Source organism: Trachurus trachurus (genome assembly GCF_905171665.1).
Source record: "Trachurus trachurus genome assembly, chromosome: 17".
NCBI classification, from domain to species: Eukaryota; Metazoa; Chordata; class Actinopteri; order Carangiformes; family Carangidae; genus Trachurus; species Trachurus trachurus.
Window position 1 is genome coordinate 6,437,011 of NC_139900.1, and position 18,167 is coordinate 6,455,177.

General features: G+C 41.8%; 1 protein-coding gene across 1 annotated transcript in view; it reads left to right on the forward strand.

Moving 5' to 3' along the window:
• Positions 1 to 4,347, forward strand: part of retreg1 (reticulophagy regulator 1) — a 332,731-nt gene extending 328,384 nt beyond the window's left edge. Inside the window, exon 10 of the mRNA XM_083992049.1 lies at positions 4,337 to 4,347. The gene's annotated coding sequence lies outside the window, so the exon portion shown is untranslated. The remainder of the gene's footprint in view (positions 1 to 4,336) is intronic.
• The last annotated feature ends 13,820 nt before the right edge of the window (positions 4,348 to 18,167 follow it).

An 18,167-nucleotide genomic window follows, 5' to 3' on the forward strand; every position in this document is an offset into this window, starting at 1 on the left:
TCTCAGTGTAGTTTTTTACTTCTCTCTGGAGCTTTGGTAACAACAGCTCGGTTTCAGCCAATCAGAAGAGAGAGGAGGTTCTCAGTCTGTCTCTGATCCAATAAAAAAATGGAGCAGATTTCAGTTAAAACAAACAAATCCTGCAAGTTTTTTGTATAGTGGGTCCAGGTGGTGAGGGGGCGGGGCTAGACAGCTGCTTTGTTGTGACATCACAAAGTGACAGGAAGTCCTGACGGCTGGTTTTAAGGCTCAGTCCCTGAATACAGGCTGTGTGCATTTCTCTGTGGACTTTGTCAGTATTAAAATAGAACCTAGAAATAATTGTTACCAAATTAATTGATCCCTAATTGTAATTGTACAGCTTTGTATTTAAATGGAGGGGGAAAAATACACAGTATGGCGCTTTAAAATGAGATTGCTGCTGGTTTATTTTTGATTCATGCTGCACAGTTAAAAGATGACTTTGGGGAAACCAGCTCGTAGTCTTTGTAAAAAAAAAAAAAAAAAATCAATGTAATTTCACTTCTTTTAATTGGTTGACAGTGAGTGAATATTTTATTAATCAAATTCTGGTTCTGCTTATTGGAATCACCAACGATATGACCTGCGTACACTAAGCTACTAGTGCATGGCTGTGTTTATTCAGCAAATGACTAAGCTGTATTTTTTATTTTTTATTTTTTTCTGTGGCCTCAGAAACCTTAAACAAGCAAACGATTCATCTCTTAACTTCAGACAGATCTATTGCACGAGAAGCTCCGAGGACCTTTAACAAGTGCAAAAGCCAAGGATTTACTACTATCTGTTAAACCGCCGCACATCAGGGTTTCAGTGCAGTGAAAGGTGGCGCGGCATCAACATGATGCAACATCGCAGCAAGCCGCCGCCGCTGCTTTTTCATCACGTGAAAACTGAAACGACCTGCAAGAAATGCTCCTTATCAAAAAAGCCTGTTTGATGTAGAATGGGATGTTATTTTTTTCTGCCTGTGTGTCATGGATGTTATGAAAAAATGTGGAAATAAGAGAAAGTGCATTGAAGGAATTGAGATGATTACATTCCACTGGCTGTTTTTTTCTTTAGTTTAGTCCAAACTAAACTTTGCAGTGCGATTACTCGATAGGTCAACCCCTCACCCCCAATGCTGTATGTGTTTTTTTTTTCTTTCACGCACTCCATCAAGTGTCAATAGATGGCTGGTCTGTTGCATCAACACTCTGTACATAAACCAAAACAATTACTACAACAAAAATGAAAAAATAACAGAAGATATTTTTGTTCTATTGGTGTAAAACAAATTGTGAATAAAGTCTCAATGTCGATGCAGTATTGTAACGCAATCTTGACTCGTGAGTTTTCTTTGTCTTTCTCACATTATATTTATGCTCATACACGATCGTTTTCCCATCTGGGCGGGCGTTTGACAGCTGTTTACTGCAGCACTGAAACACACAGGTACATTTTAGATTGCCTACTTAAAGGGATAGTTAAACATTTTGGCAAATTGGCCCATTGCCATAACCGCTATAGTCATAGCAGTAGGTTCGTTACCTTTAATTGTCGGTGCAAGATATTTTTAGAACGGTGGAGCAGAGCCGCGAGCTGCTCAGAGCTACACTACGGAGGCTAATGGGATTTCTTGGTTTCCCTCATCACACTCATCAAATACACAATCCAACAACTCCACAACGCTCTGGTGGACAAGTTGTGACCTGCACATTCACCACGCTATGAGATAATAACAGAACGTTACCAGACAGAGTTGTTTTAGAGGGAAATGCAGAGACTGCTTGATGAAAAACTGTCCCTGAAGGCAACGCGCATCAGCGGTTTTGCATGAATTTCCCTCTAAAACAACTCTGTCTGGTAACGTTGTGTTATTATCTCATAGCATGGTGAATGTGCAGGTCACAACTTGTCCACCAGAGCGTTTTGGAGTTGTTGGATTGTGTATTTGATGAGGGAAACCAAGAAATCCCATGAGCCTCCGTAGCGTAGCTCTGAGCAGCTCGCAGCTCGAACCTACTCCTAAAACTATAGGGATTATGGCAATGGGCCAATTTACCAAAATGTTGAACTATCCCTTTACATTTTTACTATCTTTCACTCATATGAGAACACATACTCTTCTCCTGGAGTAAAACAATCACAGGTTTGATTAAAACCACCAGATCAGAGGTCGGAGTTAAGTTTTATGGAGCCGCCTCAGTATCTACGTATACATCCATTCTGGGTTTATTGACTGATTCCTTTATTGTCATTTTGAAATGAAATCAAGTTTCACTCATCCACCTCGTGCACTTTCTGCATTATAAAGTCTAAATTATCTTCAGGATCTGCTTCACCCAGAACAGTAAGCTGCTCCACTGTTTAAAAGCCTGAAATCTCTCAGTCATGACACCAGCTCGACATTGTTATTCAGCCGGCATCTCTTCAGATGAAACAGAGTGGATGAAGAGCTTTTCTTTTTATTCCTTTTTTCTTTTTTTAAGGCTGCTTATTCAGGTGAAACGGCGGCTTGGAAATCGATTGTTGAGAAAACACTGTGGGTACATAAGCTTGTGTGCTGCTGTAGCCCGGCAGTGTTGACTTAAGAGGGCAGGAAGAAGGGAGATCGATTTGGCAAGACGCTGCTGTCTTCGATGATGAGTCATACGAGTAGATTTAGAGCGTCTAAGTGTTGTGTTTTCACACCCAGAGGGCACCGGCGTCCTCCATCCTGAGCTCGGGCCCAGATCGGCTGCCAGGGATGAGCACGGCTCCCGGAATAAAGGCTGGAAGTGTCAGAGTCCATCAGCGAACACGCGGAAGTGGGTTGTGTCCTCAGAGCTGGTTCACAGTGGAGACACAGAGTCTAATTGACACCTGCTTTAGAGGTTAGGTTAGGTTAGGTTAGGTAAGCTTTATTGATCCTGTATAGGGGAAACTACAGTATTTTACCAGCAGGTCAAGAAAAACCATACAGCACAGAGACATCAGACAACATAAACACAACACCGGTGAAACATGATCTAAAAGTAGGACATAATTAAAAAGAGAAGGACATGATTAATTTTTATCAGGCTTTCGTGGTATTTAATCAATACCACTAAAAGCTACGCAGCAGTGCCAAGTTTGACCCTAACAATCGCTTGTTAAAATATCTGGTTTAACAATAGAACTGAGTTCAGACACATCCGATGGCTTCAGAGGACACTGGAGCTAAAACTAAACTCTCGTCAGGATGAAGACCACAAACACTCAAATTAATTATAAATTAAAAAGGAACTATGTAAGATCTTTACCTCAATTAAACAGCTTCAGACTAATTGTGATGGTTGAATGACTTGTTCCAGGGAGAATGGAGGCTCTCTGCTTTCCACTTAGTGTCTCTTGACCCGGTGTCGACCCGATCTCGTCTCATCGGAAACATGGACTGCTTTACGGCACAACGACACAAACACACCCTGTAATCCGTAATCTCTTGTTAATGTTACCCACCTCAGTAGACATCGCTCCATGGATTGCCTTCTCCCAGGCTTCATTGAAAAAAAGAAACGCACATGATGGAGGAGGGTTAGCGGTGAGTGAACAGTGAAAGTATGCACTACGAAACTGTAGCAACAAGCAGGTCAATGAGGGGGAACCAAGCCATGCAATGCACCTTTGTTTTTGATTCAGTAAAGCAGTGGAACAAGACATTATATTTTTCAAATATAGAAGGGGCAATAATGAAATTTGGGTGGGGCCCAGAACCGAACCCTGGGGGACACCACACACCATTTTAGAGCAGTACCCCTGATCCCAGAGGACAAAAGTCGTATGTCATATCAAGATAACTGTGGATGTAGGTGTATTCAACACACGGTTACTTGACTTAAAGGAGCATTATCGCAAATACAGCAGTAATAGCAATAAAAAAAACTGAAATATGCAATAAATAGGTCGAGGGGAGCCATAATACGTATACAAAATATAGCCAACAGTGTAGTGTCTGTGGAGCAAATGCAGAATTTATTTTTGTTAGGCGACAAGCCGGCCCGGCCACTCCTGAACGGCATGCTATGTAGGATGTTTACTTAAGATACGCTGCACCACCGGCCCCATCTGGTGGCCGAACAAAGAATTGTAATTTGCGATAATGCTCCTTTAACTCGCAACTCCCTTTATTGGCTTCCTGCTACCAACATAGGCTACTAGCGGCTAACCAACTGCTAACTTCCTGTAAGTAGAAGTGATTCCGCCCGTAAAGCCCGTTGCTAGGCAACCATGTCAACACATTCTACGATGAATTATTCCATTATCACGAGAAAATTGACTTTTCCACAGAGGTGGGAGAAAGTCCCTGTGTTGCAAGTCCAAGTAGAGTCTCAAGTCTTTGCTCTCAAGTCTCGAGTAGAGTCTCAAGTCTTTGCTCTCAAGTCCCAAGTCAAGTCCAAGTCCTAAGATTTTTGTTTCGAGTCCCAACCAAGTCCTAAGATTTTTGTTTCGAGTCCCAACCAAGTCCTAAGATTTTTGTTTCGAGTCCCAACCAAGTCCTAAGATTTTGTTTCGAGTCCCAACCAAGTCCAAAGATTTTTGTTTCGAGTCCCAAACAAATCGATTATAATTAATGATACATAAAGATCATGACCACGCTTCAATTGTTAAGTTGTTATTATGCTATTTAAAATTGACGTAGGCCTACAGTAACACGCCAGAAATCTTGCGTGATCGAATGTGATCTGACGTAGCTTCTCTGTTGATGCTAGCCATCAAAGATACTCTATTAAACCGTCTTTGGTAGCCATGGAGCCGTTAGCCACACTGGTTTGTTATGCTACGTGTGCTGCAGTCAGATCGCTTATTTATTGGTTACATTCAATTTCACATCACGTTCCGCGGAGCCGGTGACTCAGGATTGTTGAGTTCCCCCACACACAAGCCGACTTTTGATCCAAACGGTCACGATTATCGGAGCCGACAATCGTAAATATTGAACATGTTTAATATTTATGATTGTCGGCGCCAACCGTTTTACGAGCCGATTGTCGGGAGAATTTAAATCTTAAAACACCACAATCCAGAACCAGAATCTCATAAAATAATCTTAAAAGCCTAAGATAATTGGGCGATTTTTGTCTTTGGTCGGAAGGGGGAAAATCGGGGCAAAATCGGCCAGATTATCTTTATGTGTGTGGTAGGCTTTAGTGTGTTGGCATTAATCATACAGCCAAGACTGATAACAGGAGTGGGTTCTATTAGAACGTCTCTGACTGGCTGCTACAGTACAACACTGATGTGATTATTTTAATATTTGTGCTTGCTTCATGTGACTTGACTTGAATTCAAGTCAAGAGGGTTAAGTCCAAGTAGAGTCTCAAGTCTTTGCTCTCAAGTCCAAGTAGAGTCTCAAGTCTTTGGCATCAAGTCCCAAGCGAGTCCAAGTCTTTTTTTGATTTGATCAAGCAAGTCTTAAGTCATCAAAATCGGGACTCGAGTCCAAGTCAAGTCTCAAGTCCCGAGTCCAAGTCCACACCTCTGCTTTTCCATTCACCTACACTGCAAAAACTCATAATCTTTCCAAGAATATTTGTCTCATTTCTAGTCAGAACTAATCTCTTTCCACTTAAAATAAGACTCATCACCTAAAAATTTACTTGTTTTTAGATAATTTTCACTTGTTTCAACATTGTTTTTATTTGAAATAAGTAGAAAAATCTGCCTGTGAAAACAAGTTTTTTGTGCTCGTAATAAGAAAGAAAAACTTGCTCCACTGTCAGATTATTTCAAGTGAAAATATGCTTGAGAGAAGTAAAAAGTGTCTAAAAACAAGCTACATTTTAATGTGATGAGTCTTATTTTAAGTAGAATGAGATTTGTTTTGACTAGAAATAAGACAAATATTCTTGGTAAGATTTTGAGTTTTTGCAGTATATTTCCATTAACTTACCTATTTCATCCTGCCTTTTGAATTTGCGCTTAAAAAACCCCCCACAAATGCACATTTTCTGTATCAATAGAGATGAATGTGCTTCAGTGCTATGGAAACAGATGAGCGAATATGTTATGTTATGTGCGTTACCAGACAAGGTGCCAATATCATGGCCATCTGGGCGGCTGTTGCTATAGTAACCGTTTGCCTCTGATGTCTCTGAACTGCTCCTAACACGACGTACCAGGTAAGCAACTCTTCCAATATGGTATTAAAGGTAAATGTAAAGGTATTTTATGGCATATTTCTCCACCTTTTCCATTCACCACCAGCTTTTCCCGCTTATTTAGTACCTTTTTGTCGTCACGCTTATGACAATGTGTATTTCCTTTTATCACATTAATAATATTTGCTTAAGATTTGCAATACAAATTGGATGAAAACAAGACTTTTGTTATGTCGAGATATTAATAAAGAGAAAACGACAATTAAATGAAACATAAATACGTGGCCGTTCTCAGCTTCCATAGAAAAAAGAGAAGACATTTTATTCAAAGGGAGAGTGGGTGGGTCGGATACGTGTCTGATGTCATTAATGAATGAATCCTGTTTCCAGGAAAACTCTCGTCACATTTCAGTCTTTTATTGCCAGAGCTGTTGTTGTACGGCCCTGCACAAGACGAGCTGCACACAGTCATTATTCTTAGTAATCGTCGCGCTGCTGGAGCAGAACAATCACACCACACGGGGAGAAAAAATATATAGTTTGTTTTTAATGGAGAGGAGATGAATGTTTATTTTTCTCTTTGTACAAGTTCAGTTCAAATATGCCGACGTGTCAATGTGGATTTTAAGCATGTGTGTTTTTTTTAAACGCCTGAGAGATTGTGTAACTCATTGAGCAAATAAATGGCTAGAGGAACTTCAAATACAAGTGAAGCGGGAAAAAACATAATTGCCTCAACTTTTTTTTTTTTTTTTTTTTTTCACATTATGCTCCGAGACTCACAGTCGTCTTCTTTATTTTACATCTAAACAAGATGGCCGAGCGTGCATGCAGCTCTAACGCCACCAAGTCAAAGACCGTCAGTTGTTTCTCCTGGGAGCTAATGAGGTTCAGAGAAAGGCAGCGGGCTGTGTGTGTGTGTGTGTGTGTTTTGACATAACTGTTCGCTGTGTCATCTCCGGCCTCCGCTAATGGGCCGTGTTGTTGTTCCTGCAGCGAGGAGGAATCAGAAAAGACTCGTTTGTTTTTTGTTTATTTGTTTTTTGTGACTCTGAAATGAGACGTCGGCGGTTTCACAACAGAAGTTCAAATGTTTTGTCGCCCGTCGACACATCAGTCAGGATGTTCTGCCGCTGCTCGCTGATCAATAACAGATGCTGTGAAACATCCTCTCTGAAATGTCAGCGTTTTAATGGCGACTCTACACACACACACACACACACACACACACACACACACACACACACACACACACTCATTCCCTTTTATCACCAGGGTTGGGAGGGTTACTTTAAAAATGTATTCCAGTAAAATTACAAGCTACCTGTTAAAAAATGTAATTAGCTGCGTTCATAACAACTCGGAGGTCGGAATTCCCAACTCAGAAATTTCCAACTTCCGACATCATTGCGTTCACGCTGCAGGAACTCGGAAGAGAAAAAACATGGATACCTGAAGGAAGTTTGGCACATTGTGGCTCATCGCTGAATACGAAAAATATATGCAGCAGTAAAATTATGTTTGTTTTGGAGGCAAATGAAAAGAGAGACGCCGCAGATGAGTGCACATATAATGTAATAGCCTTGATAACCGTTAAACGTTATTTCCGTCACATACGAGGACCGCAATTTCACACCATACAACAATCACAGCTTAATATAAACGTATTTCATATAGGCTACTGCAATAATACACAAAAATATGCATTAAAACCTCAACAAATAACTTAAAATTTCTAAATTTTAACAATTTAAGACGAGGGCCGCCATGTTTTGATGTTGTCGTGACGTCAAGTCGGAAAGTCGGAGCTCTGAAATGATACCCGAGTTTCCGACCTGTAATTTCCGAGTTCGACGCCGTTCAATTAGTTTTTGACAAGTCGGAGCTCGTTTTTTTTCCGACTTCCGAGTTGTCTTGAACGCACCATTACTTTAACATGCGTTTTGGCTTCCAAGAGGGCACTTTAGCACGCGGTTTGGCTCCTAGACGACACGTTGGCACGCATTTTGGCTCCTAGAGGGCACTTTAACATGCGTTTTGGCTCCATGGGGGCACTTTAGGGGGGGTGACTGCCCCCCCTGTGCACGCCACTGCCCTGTGGTTCACCACCGGTTTCTGATGCTCTGACCCAGTCGTCCTCGTCAAACTCACTCAAATCCTGACACTTGAACCACATCAACTCAGAGGACAACATGTCCACCTGCTGCCTCATACTGTATGTCCCACCCACTAACAGGAGCCATGATGAGTTGTGTTATTCAGTGTTATTCACTCCACCTGTCAGTGCTCATAGTGTTAAAGTGCCCTCTAGGAGCCAAAACGCGTGCTAAAGTGCCCTCTAGGAGCCAAAACGCATGTTAAAGTGCCCTCTAGGAGCCAAAATGCGTGCTAAAGTGCCCTCTAGGAGCCAAAATGCGTGCTAAAGTGCCCTCTTGGAAGCCAAAACGCATGCTAAAGTGCCCTCTAGGAGCCAAAATGCGTGCTAAAGTGCCCTCTTGGAAGCCAAAACGCATGTTAAAGTGCCCTCTAGGAGCCAAAATGCGTGCTAAAGTGCCCTCTTGGAAGCCGAAATGCGTGCCAAAGTGCCCTCTTCAGTGGTGAGGACGCGCTATATGTGCCCTTTTTTTCCTTTTCGCCCCTGCCCTTCAAAAAGTCTGTGCACGCCACTGCCACAGGGTCATTGATCCAACAGTCTGCTGGAGAAGTTCATGCTGCTTCTGATAGAAACTTGGTGTCAGATCACACACAGCATCACAGAAACAGGGACCAACACAATATTCAGCAGGTGGTCATCGTGTTATGGCCAATCAGTGTAAATGTATGTGTAAAGAATAAAACAACTTTTAAATAAACAACAGGGCTGGAAGGAACATTTACTTTTAGTGGAAATCATATCACCATATATCATGGTTCATCATATTTATAACACATAAATACATGCCTGTACTGGTTAAAATAAACAAACGAACAACAAAACAAAAAAACACGAGGAATTGAAAAAGGACTCAAATCTGTGAAAACTGCACTTGACCTGCCTCCTCCCACACACACACACACACACGTATCATATCTATCACACTTCAATTCTCCTCCTCATTCTCCCACGTGCACATGTCAGTCTGGTCCGGCCGCCGCACATCATTTGTAATTATGCAAAACAGTCGGTCCTGGTGTCGTGGAGGGAAAAGCAATTTTTCTATGCAAATGGTTAAATTCCCCGTGAGGGCCGCCATTGGACGGGGGCTTATAAAGGTACTAATGATGAGTGACGGCCAGCGATATTGGGGTCACTGCACGTGCCACACCGATGAAAATGATCAACTAAATACCAGAAGTGCTCTCACAGTGGCAGGAGGAGGATGGGGGGGGCAAGTGGCGCTCTGAGAGTCGGAGTCGTGGACATCGGTAATCCAACAGGACGAAGCCGTAATGAGAAAAGATCTGAGGGGTGATTTAAATTAAAGAATTTATTCTTCTTTCTCTCTTTCATTTTAATGATTTACTTCAGCTCTTTTTTTTTCGAGGGGGTGTGTTCAAGTGCTGTTAATCGTTCGAGTCCTGCAGAGAACCGTGCAAACACACAGCGTTGTGAATCTCACTGTGTAAACTGGGCTCAGGACGTTTAAAACTGTTTTAAGCCTGATTGGTGGACGTATGTTATAATGTAAAGGAACTAGTTTTGTCCTCAGTGACGGACTGGCACCAAAAAGAGGCCCTGAGATTTTTGACAGAGAAGCCACACATTACAAAACACAACTAACACTAATACTGTATACAGCGGGGAAAATAAGTATTGAACACGTCAACATTTTTCTCCGAAAATACATTTCTAATAGAGCTATTGACATGAAATTTTCACCAGATGTCAGCATCAACCCAAGTAATGCACACATACAAAGAAATCCGAACATTAATGTCCATAAATTAAGTTATGTGTAATAAAGTGAAATGACACAGGGAATAAGTATTGAACACATGAAGAAAAGGAGGGAACCCTTCTGATTATTGTTTTGACTCTTCTGTCTGAAATCTTTGGTTGCGTAGGTCTTTAGACAGCTCTTTGCCATTGCCCATCATGCAATACTTCTTGTCTGACACCTTGGTGGTGAGAAACCTTTTTAAAAGGCATCAATCAGGACTAAACCAGCAGATATTACTTTGCACTGATAGGAGACAGGATTACATTCTAAATACTGACAAACTCCAGCTTCTTTCTTGGCTTTCCATACCTTTTTGCCCCTCCTTTTCTTCATGTGTTCAATACTTATTCCCTCTGTCATTTCACTTTATTACACATAACTTAATTTATGGACATTAATGTTCGGATTTCTTTGTATGTGTGCATTACTTGGGTTGATGCCGACATCTGGTGAAAATTTCATGTCAATAGCTCTATTAGAAATATATTTTCTGAGAAAAATGTTGACGTGTTCAATACTTATTTTCCCCGCTGTAACAGCGTTACTAACTGTGCTACTTTTTTCAGTAGTGAGTAATCAGTTTTAAGTTTTTTAAAGTGTTTTTCATCAACTGGTCAGAAAGAGCCGTTTATCTGGAACTAACCAACTCAGTCAGTATTCCTCCGTACAGACAGGCTCTACGACGTGCTGTATCACTTTGCCGCTGATCTGAACAGTTGATAGGCGGAGTGATACATACAGCACGTCGTGGAGCCTGTCTGTGTGGAGGAATACTGAGTGAGTTGGTTAGTTCAATAGTTAGATAAATGGCGGTTAGGGAGGTAAGTCCAAGTCATTTGAGCATTTTATAAAAAAGTAACGCATTAGTTACTTTCCTTGTAATTAATTACTTTTATCATGTAATAACTCAGTTACTAACTTTTTGGGGAAAGTGGGGGCAATAGTAGCTCTAAGTAATTACATTTTCAGAGTAACGTGCCCAACACTGTGTGTATGTGATCATTCAATGATGATAAGAAAAATGTAACACCAAAATAATTTTTTTTATGGGGTGGAATCAAACCCAGGCTGCTCTACAGCTTCTTATTACAAGGGGCTACTCTACCAATTGAGCTACTGTATACGCTGCCCTTGTGTCCTCATACTGTTGTCTTTCAGAGTTGGGCGGCCATAAACCAGCCTGCCCTGGCTCATGTTTTTTTTTTTTTTTGCATCCTAACGCAGTCGCTTCGGCCATATTGTCCTGTGGCCAGTCCGTCACTGTTTGTCCTGTTGAAGTGAAGAAGTGACAGGCTGCGGCCATGTTTATGACTGAGACAGAGACAGAGAGAGCAGTGGTTTGGTTTTGCATTATGGTCTTTAATTCTCCGTTAAATGTTAAAAATATCAACTTGTTTGACTCGACTTGACGGACAAGACGGGACGTGTCGATGTCGACGAGGACAGAAACAGATCTGAGCTTTCGGCCATTTTCTCTCCTCTTCCTCCTCCTCCTCCTCCTCCTATTTAAAGTCTGACTCCAGAGTTTCTCCGCCTGACACAACTTTCCATCGATGCCATTTCTCAGCCAACTTCCTCCTCTATCTGTCTCGCTCCGGTGGCCTTGGCAGCAGAGGAGAGGAGAGGAGAGGAGCGCTGAGCTGAGCTGAGCTGAGCTGGGAGTGAAGAGGAAGAAGAAGAAGAGGAGGAAGAAGAAGAAGAAGGAGAAGAGGAAGACTTGAAGTGATAACAGAGCCGGAGATAAAACGGACAGAGGAAACACACACACAACGAGCAGCAGCGTGTTCAGACTGGTGGGTTCAAGAGCTATTAGGGCCTGTCACAGTCGGCTTGTCACAGATCGGGTACACACACACACACACACACACACACACACACACACACACACACACACACACACACACACACACACACACACACACATCCCAGCACCTTGCACAGACTTAATTCTCACAAGTCCACAAACACACATACACACACAGTAGCCGACAGCCTCCCCGCTGTGGCAATCATGCACTGACACACACTTGTTTCTCTGTCCGTGTGCTTTGTGTCTCTATATAGCTCACACACACACACACACACACACACACACACACACACACACACACACACACACACACTCACACACGTCTGTGACAGCAGCAGGTATTTTCGACGTGCAGACTTGAACAGTTTTCAAAGATAAGAGCTGCGACTGAGTGGCTCCTCCGCCATCTGGGTGCTGTGTGTGTGTGTGTGTGTGTGTGTGTGTGTGTGTGTGTGTGTGTGTGTGTGTGTGTGTGTGTGTGTGTGTGTGAGAGAGAGAGAGAGAGTGGGCGAGCGACCGAGACCACAGACCAAACCCTCCTGTCTCTGTACACGTCGTCCCGTGTCACAGAGGAGGAGGCAGCTGTGTCCAGGTGTTGCAGCTCAAACGGCACAACAACCTTTCATTCTCTCATTAGGCGGCTGCATATATGAAGAAAATAAACACCTAACCCTAAAAAAATTCTAACAAAAGGTTTCTCAGCTGTTTTTTATAGTATTAGGTGTCCTTAATAACATACTACAAGTTTACCAAAGTTTGACCACTAGAAAGGTGTCATTTTCAAGATGGCGTCCCAAGATGGGCAGGAAGCCCTGAAAATATCCTAACTCTTTCATTATTTGACCTATAGCCAAGTAATATTGGTGTCTAACCCCATGTTTTCTGGGTCTTGTCTAAATTGCACTGGCAAGATTACATACTTACTTACAGTACAACACAGTTCTAATTTATTTATTCTTTATTGGACACAAAAGAATAAAGTTATGAACCACAGAAACCACCAACACAAGGCAAAACAATATGAGAAAGGAGAAATGGGTGGTTTACAGTGACAAATATACATAATAATTGGTTATGTTTTATTAAAATCTCTGTTTTTATAAAGAACTAAATTTCCTGTGTCCATCTGTAACTTGTAAGTGTTTTCATACATGACTTTTATCTGTTTCACACAAAACAGAGTTTGTTTGTTTTTTAACTGCAGCCTTCTTCTGAGTTGTAGTTAATTAGAATAATATCTTCAAGACTAATTAAAATAAGACTTTCCCCACAGTTTCAGGCCCCAGATTTCAGATTACAGCTGTTCACGTTTGTTTAGATGAATACACCACAGGAATAAGAGACTTTACTACGTGGAGGTATGAGTCATCACAGCTGAATGGAGACGGATTAACTTTTAAGCAGCTTTTAGTTACTACACATGTCGTCGCTTCACAGCAACAACAACAAAACCAGGAGAACTAGAGCTTCTCATTCTGGAGGTTATTATAAAATTCACATGTAAATGAACACTAACCCACCTTGCAAATATGTAAATAACAAATGTATGGGCATAAATATTTATTTATATAGTTAAATGTTAAAGGGATAGTTCAACATTTTGGCAAATTGGCCCATTGCCATAATCCCTATAGTCATAGCAGTAGGTTCGTTACCAGACAGAGTTGTTTTAGAGGTAAAACCGCTGATGTGTGTTCCCGTCTTCCAGCACGCAGACTCTCCATTTACCTCTAAAACAACTCTGTGTGGTAACGTTCTCTTATTATCTCATAGCGTGGTGAATGTGCAGGTCACAACTTGTCCACCAGAGCGTTTTGGAGTTGTTGGATTGTGTATTTGATGAGTTTGATGAGATAAAAGCAGCTCGCGGCTCTTCTTTGCTGTTCTAAAAATAGCTTGCACCGACAATCAAAGGTAACGAACCTACTGCTAAAACTATAGGGATTATAGCAATGGGCCAATTTGTTGAACTATCCCTTTAACACAAATATAGAAATAAGTATCTGTATGAACATATTCCTAGTAGTTTAAATTGACATGAATCAGTATCCAAACTCATTATGACATTTTTTCAGATGTTGTTCTGCTGGAAACGACAGATGATGATGAACTCGTCTCCAACTACTTCCTGGTGTGTTTTTGAGAGGTTTGGTTTGTTCTGATCGAGTTTCAGCCCGATTGCTGCTCAGTTTCATCAGAGACTCAGCAGATAACGAGACTCATCGCTCATCGTTTCCACGCAGGGTTTAGTCTTGTATTATAGGGCTGAACTGGGCCGAGTTGAAACTGAGAGACACTTTCCACCTGTCACTGAATGTCAGATTGGTTTATATTTCTCACGTAGATTAAGATTAGATGAAATTAAAGGTCCAGTGCGTAAAAGATTGCTGGCTCGCTCTTCACCCCTCCCGTTGGCAAAGTGACGGTGGCCTCCAAGGACAAAAAAATATATAATATAGTATTTCAGGAGCATGGAGCGATGAGGTGAAGATCTAAACCATTTTTATGATATATCTGCTTTTTTCTTCCTCCTTCTTCTTTGATAGTTTATTTATTAACGCGAAACTCTTGAAACGCACTCACTGGCTGGATTTTCCCTTCAGGCTGCCGTACAAACATGGCGGCGCAAGATGGCGACGCTCTCTAAAGCAAGACCCTTGTTATATGTTTAAATAGAAGAATAATTATAAGGCTACGAAAACCAAACAAATTTTTTTTAATAGCAATTATACACTTATACTAATATATTTATGGGTAGTATATTCAGATTTTCTCAATAAACCTTACTAATTATTACACACTGGACCTTTAATTAACAAACACATGATTAATTTGGACTGAAATACATACACGTCTTATTAAATTAGCTTTAATTCTGCCCTTCACCCATCAGACTCATCTGTCAGTGACACTCCCAGCCAGCAGAGGTCAGTAGAGTTTGTTCTGTGACGTGCTGCACCTGTCTGTGCCGTTAATGTCTTTACAAACGCATGATTAACCGCGAGATTGTGCGACACGTGAAACTTCAATGAGCTCAATGATCCGTCCGTCGTCAGGTTGGTGTCTCATCATGTAAAGAACTAAGTCGCCGGCCGCTCTGCCAGTTGGCTAGCGTCGCTGCTAAAGCACTGCTTGTTGCCAAACTGGCAACACACACCGGCACACGGTTGTATGAATGAAACCCCCCCACCACCCTCATACCCTGGGGGGCTCCGTCCTCATCTAAACACAGGATTATCAAGCAGAGGCCTTTTGTCAGCAGCATTCAGGAAGCATGCAGGCGCGTATTTACAGTCTGATGTAACTGTGTTGTAAAATCTGAGCATCTGCATGAAAAGCTCTGGCAGGAGCGTGGAGGTGGAGTGAGAGCGGCTCTGTCACCTTCTATCAAACCGGCCGGAGAGGAGACAGACTTTGATCAGGCAGCGAGAGGGAGGCGGCTCTTTGATGCACAGTGACCCGGCAACACGTGCAGATCGAGGGACGGAGCGGCTGCAGCACCTCTGTTCACCTCCAACATGAAGGTTATTATAACGCTCAGCTCAGATGCTGCTGAAGCATGAAGCCATGCGCTGCCTCATTAGAGCTCCACAAGCAATCAATAGTCAAAGGTTAGAGGTCACGGTGTTGTGTCAGTACTGCAGGGATGCACAGGTGAGTCTCTCTTTAGCGAGACCGAGCAGAGTGTTTACATTTAGGGCAAAGTACTTCCAGGTCAGTAAGGCCCATTGGAACATAGACATATACACAGACGCCTCATTTCCTGCTGCTGCTGCACAGATCAGTGTGGCCGCCATCTTGGATCTGGTCATAGGTACCTGCCTCGCCTCTGGTGCATTCACTTCTACTGAGGAAGGAGGTGCACGCAGGTAAAATAATCATAAGTCACTAGGTGGGTTTGCATGGACAGTTTCAAACTATTTCAAACTACTACTATGACTATTTCAAATAGGTTTGGTTTAAATCAATCTTAAGATTTCAGCTTGAAGCATGGCTTGCACGTGTTGAAGCGTGTCAAGTCCTGAACATGCACAGAACAAACGCAGCCAGAAATCAACCTGTTTCAAGGTATGCATGACTGACAGAACGCTTTAGAAAAGGTTTAAACTCAAACTGATTGGAATTTCAATCGGTTTGGGAGAATTGAGACAGTTTGAGGTGTTTTCAATTGGTTTGGTCTCTCAAACCTATTTGAAACCGTTTAAAACTGTCCATGTAAACCCACCTACTGAATCTTTGTTTTTGTTTTTTTTTAGAAATGGCAGACACTTTCATACTAAAATACTTGATTGCTTTGTTAATTTTAAAATGTTGACTTCATTCAGTCAATTGTGTTTGGCCTGATGTTGTGAAATAGAATCAGTTTCATATTTTTAAAGGTGTACAGAAATGGCCGTTTGTCCTGTTTGTCGCGCCGAGTTGTCACGAGCTGCAACACGAGTTTACCCGAGTAAGGAAAACGAATTTGATTGGTCGTTATCGAGCGGGCGGGATATTCAAAGCTTGGGGCGAGACCGAGCTCCGTGTGTGTGTGTGTGTCTCAGACGTTTGAATGACGGATGACAGATCCAATATCAGTGGCTGGTGAATCGTGTACAGGCTGACGTATAATCCGTGCGCCTGCATTATCCAATGCAAAAAAAAAAAATACACACTTGCATCCCGGATTTACTCAAAAATAGAATTTTGCACAAAGTTTGGCCTACAACGTCTGAAAGATGAGTTATCACATTAATTTTATGATCCAGAGTGGGCTCAAATTCAGTTTTCTTTTCTGTACACCTTTAATTCAGACCACTATTTTCCAGATTTTTAGTTTGTGTGTGTACTCCTTGGTTTTTTTTACTGTAAATATTAAATTGGGTCCTTTTGTCCCTTTTTTCTTGAAAATTCTCAATCAGTACAGTATACAAACAACAGGATGCTTTTCTTTTCTTTACAGATCCAAATCTGGCCCTAAACTGAGTGGTGCCACATCAGTCCTGGTGGAGACCCATCTCTCCACCAAGTTTGGTAGAAACCGGCTCGTTTTTTTGTGATAATTACAGCCACGGTTAATGTTCTTTTGTTTGTTTTCCTCTAAAAAGGACAAAACAGGTCATTTGTCTTCTTCCTTTTTCCTCTTATTTCTACCAGAACATCCAGTTATTACTTTGTGCTCAAACCCATCAGTCTTTTTATGGCCTTTTTATTGCTGTGAGTTTTTTTTTTTTTTTTTTTTTTACCTCTCAGGCAACAAAAAATTACTTACAAAGTACAACTTACAAAGTTTAAAGGGATAGTTCAGCCAAAATTGAAATCTCTGGGAAGAGGAGCTGCCGTTACAAACAAGCTTGAAATATAGACTTATTTAATCTTTTTCGGGACAATTTCTCATGTCGGGGCTTCAATACAAGACGGACATTACATACGAGCAGCATGGAGGTATTTGGACGTTTTTTGGTGTGTCTTTTTGTTACGAAGACAGTTTGTATCCATTTGCAACCGTCATATGGACATGCACTGCTACGCCGAGACCCCCTGTAACTCAGAGAAGCCACGGAGGACTCTGAAACTTCTCCCAGCCCTTAGTCCACATGAGGGTGAGTAGATAATGAGGGAAATTTCAATTTTGGGTGATCTATCCCTTTAACGTGTCTAATTTCTGATAAATTTCTATTGTTCGGGCAAACAATTATGTATTTAAACTTCTTCTTTTTTCTTGCTGATTTGATCCACCTCCTCTTTGGAAATTGTTGCTGAAGTTGTTAGTGAAGCCAGTCGTCCAGAGACTGAGTTTGGGTTTTAGAGGTGCAGGTTGGTTTTTTTTAGCTTCTTTTTTTTTTTTTTTTTGCCTGTGTAGTGAACAGACATGCAGCTCTGGAGAAACCTTGGGAAGCTTGGAAACCAGACAGGAAGACGCTGATGCCTGAGAAGGAGGAGGAGGCTGCAGATGTTCGGTGGGAGGATGAAACACCTGGACCGCTTCGCCTGCCTCCGTAGTGATGGCAGGACAAATCCTCCTGATGTTGCACAGTTAGGAAAATACAGGAGCAGGCGGCAACTGTTTCAGTGTTTACTGAGGATGAATGTGTGTGTGTACACAGAGCTGGCTCCTTTAATTTACCAGTGGCTGAAACGCCGTCCACAAAGATGAGTTTAATTACCGAGGGTCAGAGCAAATATTTCAATATCCACCTCCCCCCTGTTATAATAATCCCCCTCCAAATGGATCTTAATAATGTAAACCTTGCACAACCTGCTTTGGCAGTGGTGCAATTAATTATGGTCGTGGCTTTAAAGCAAATTTAGATTAGCGACAGAAACGACAGAGAGTCA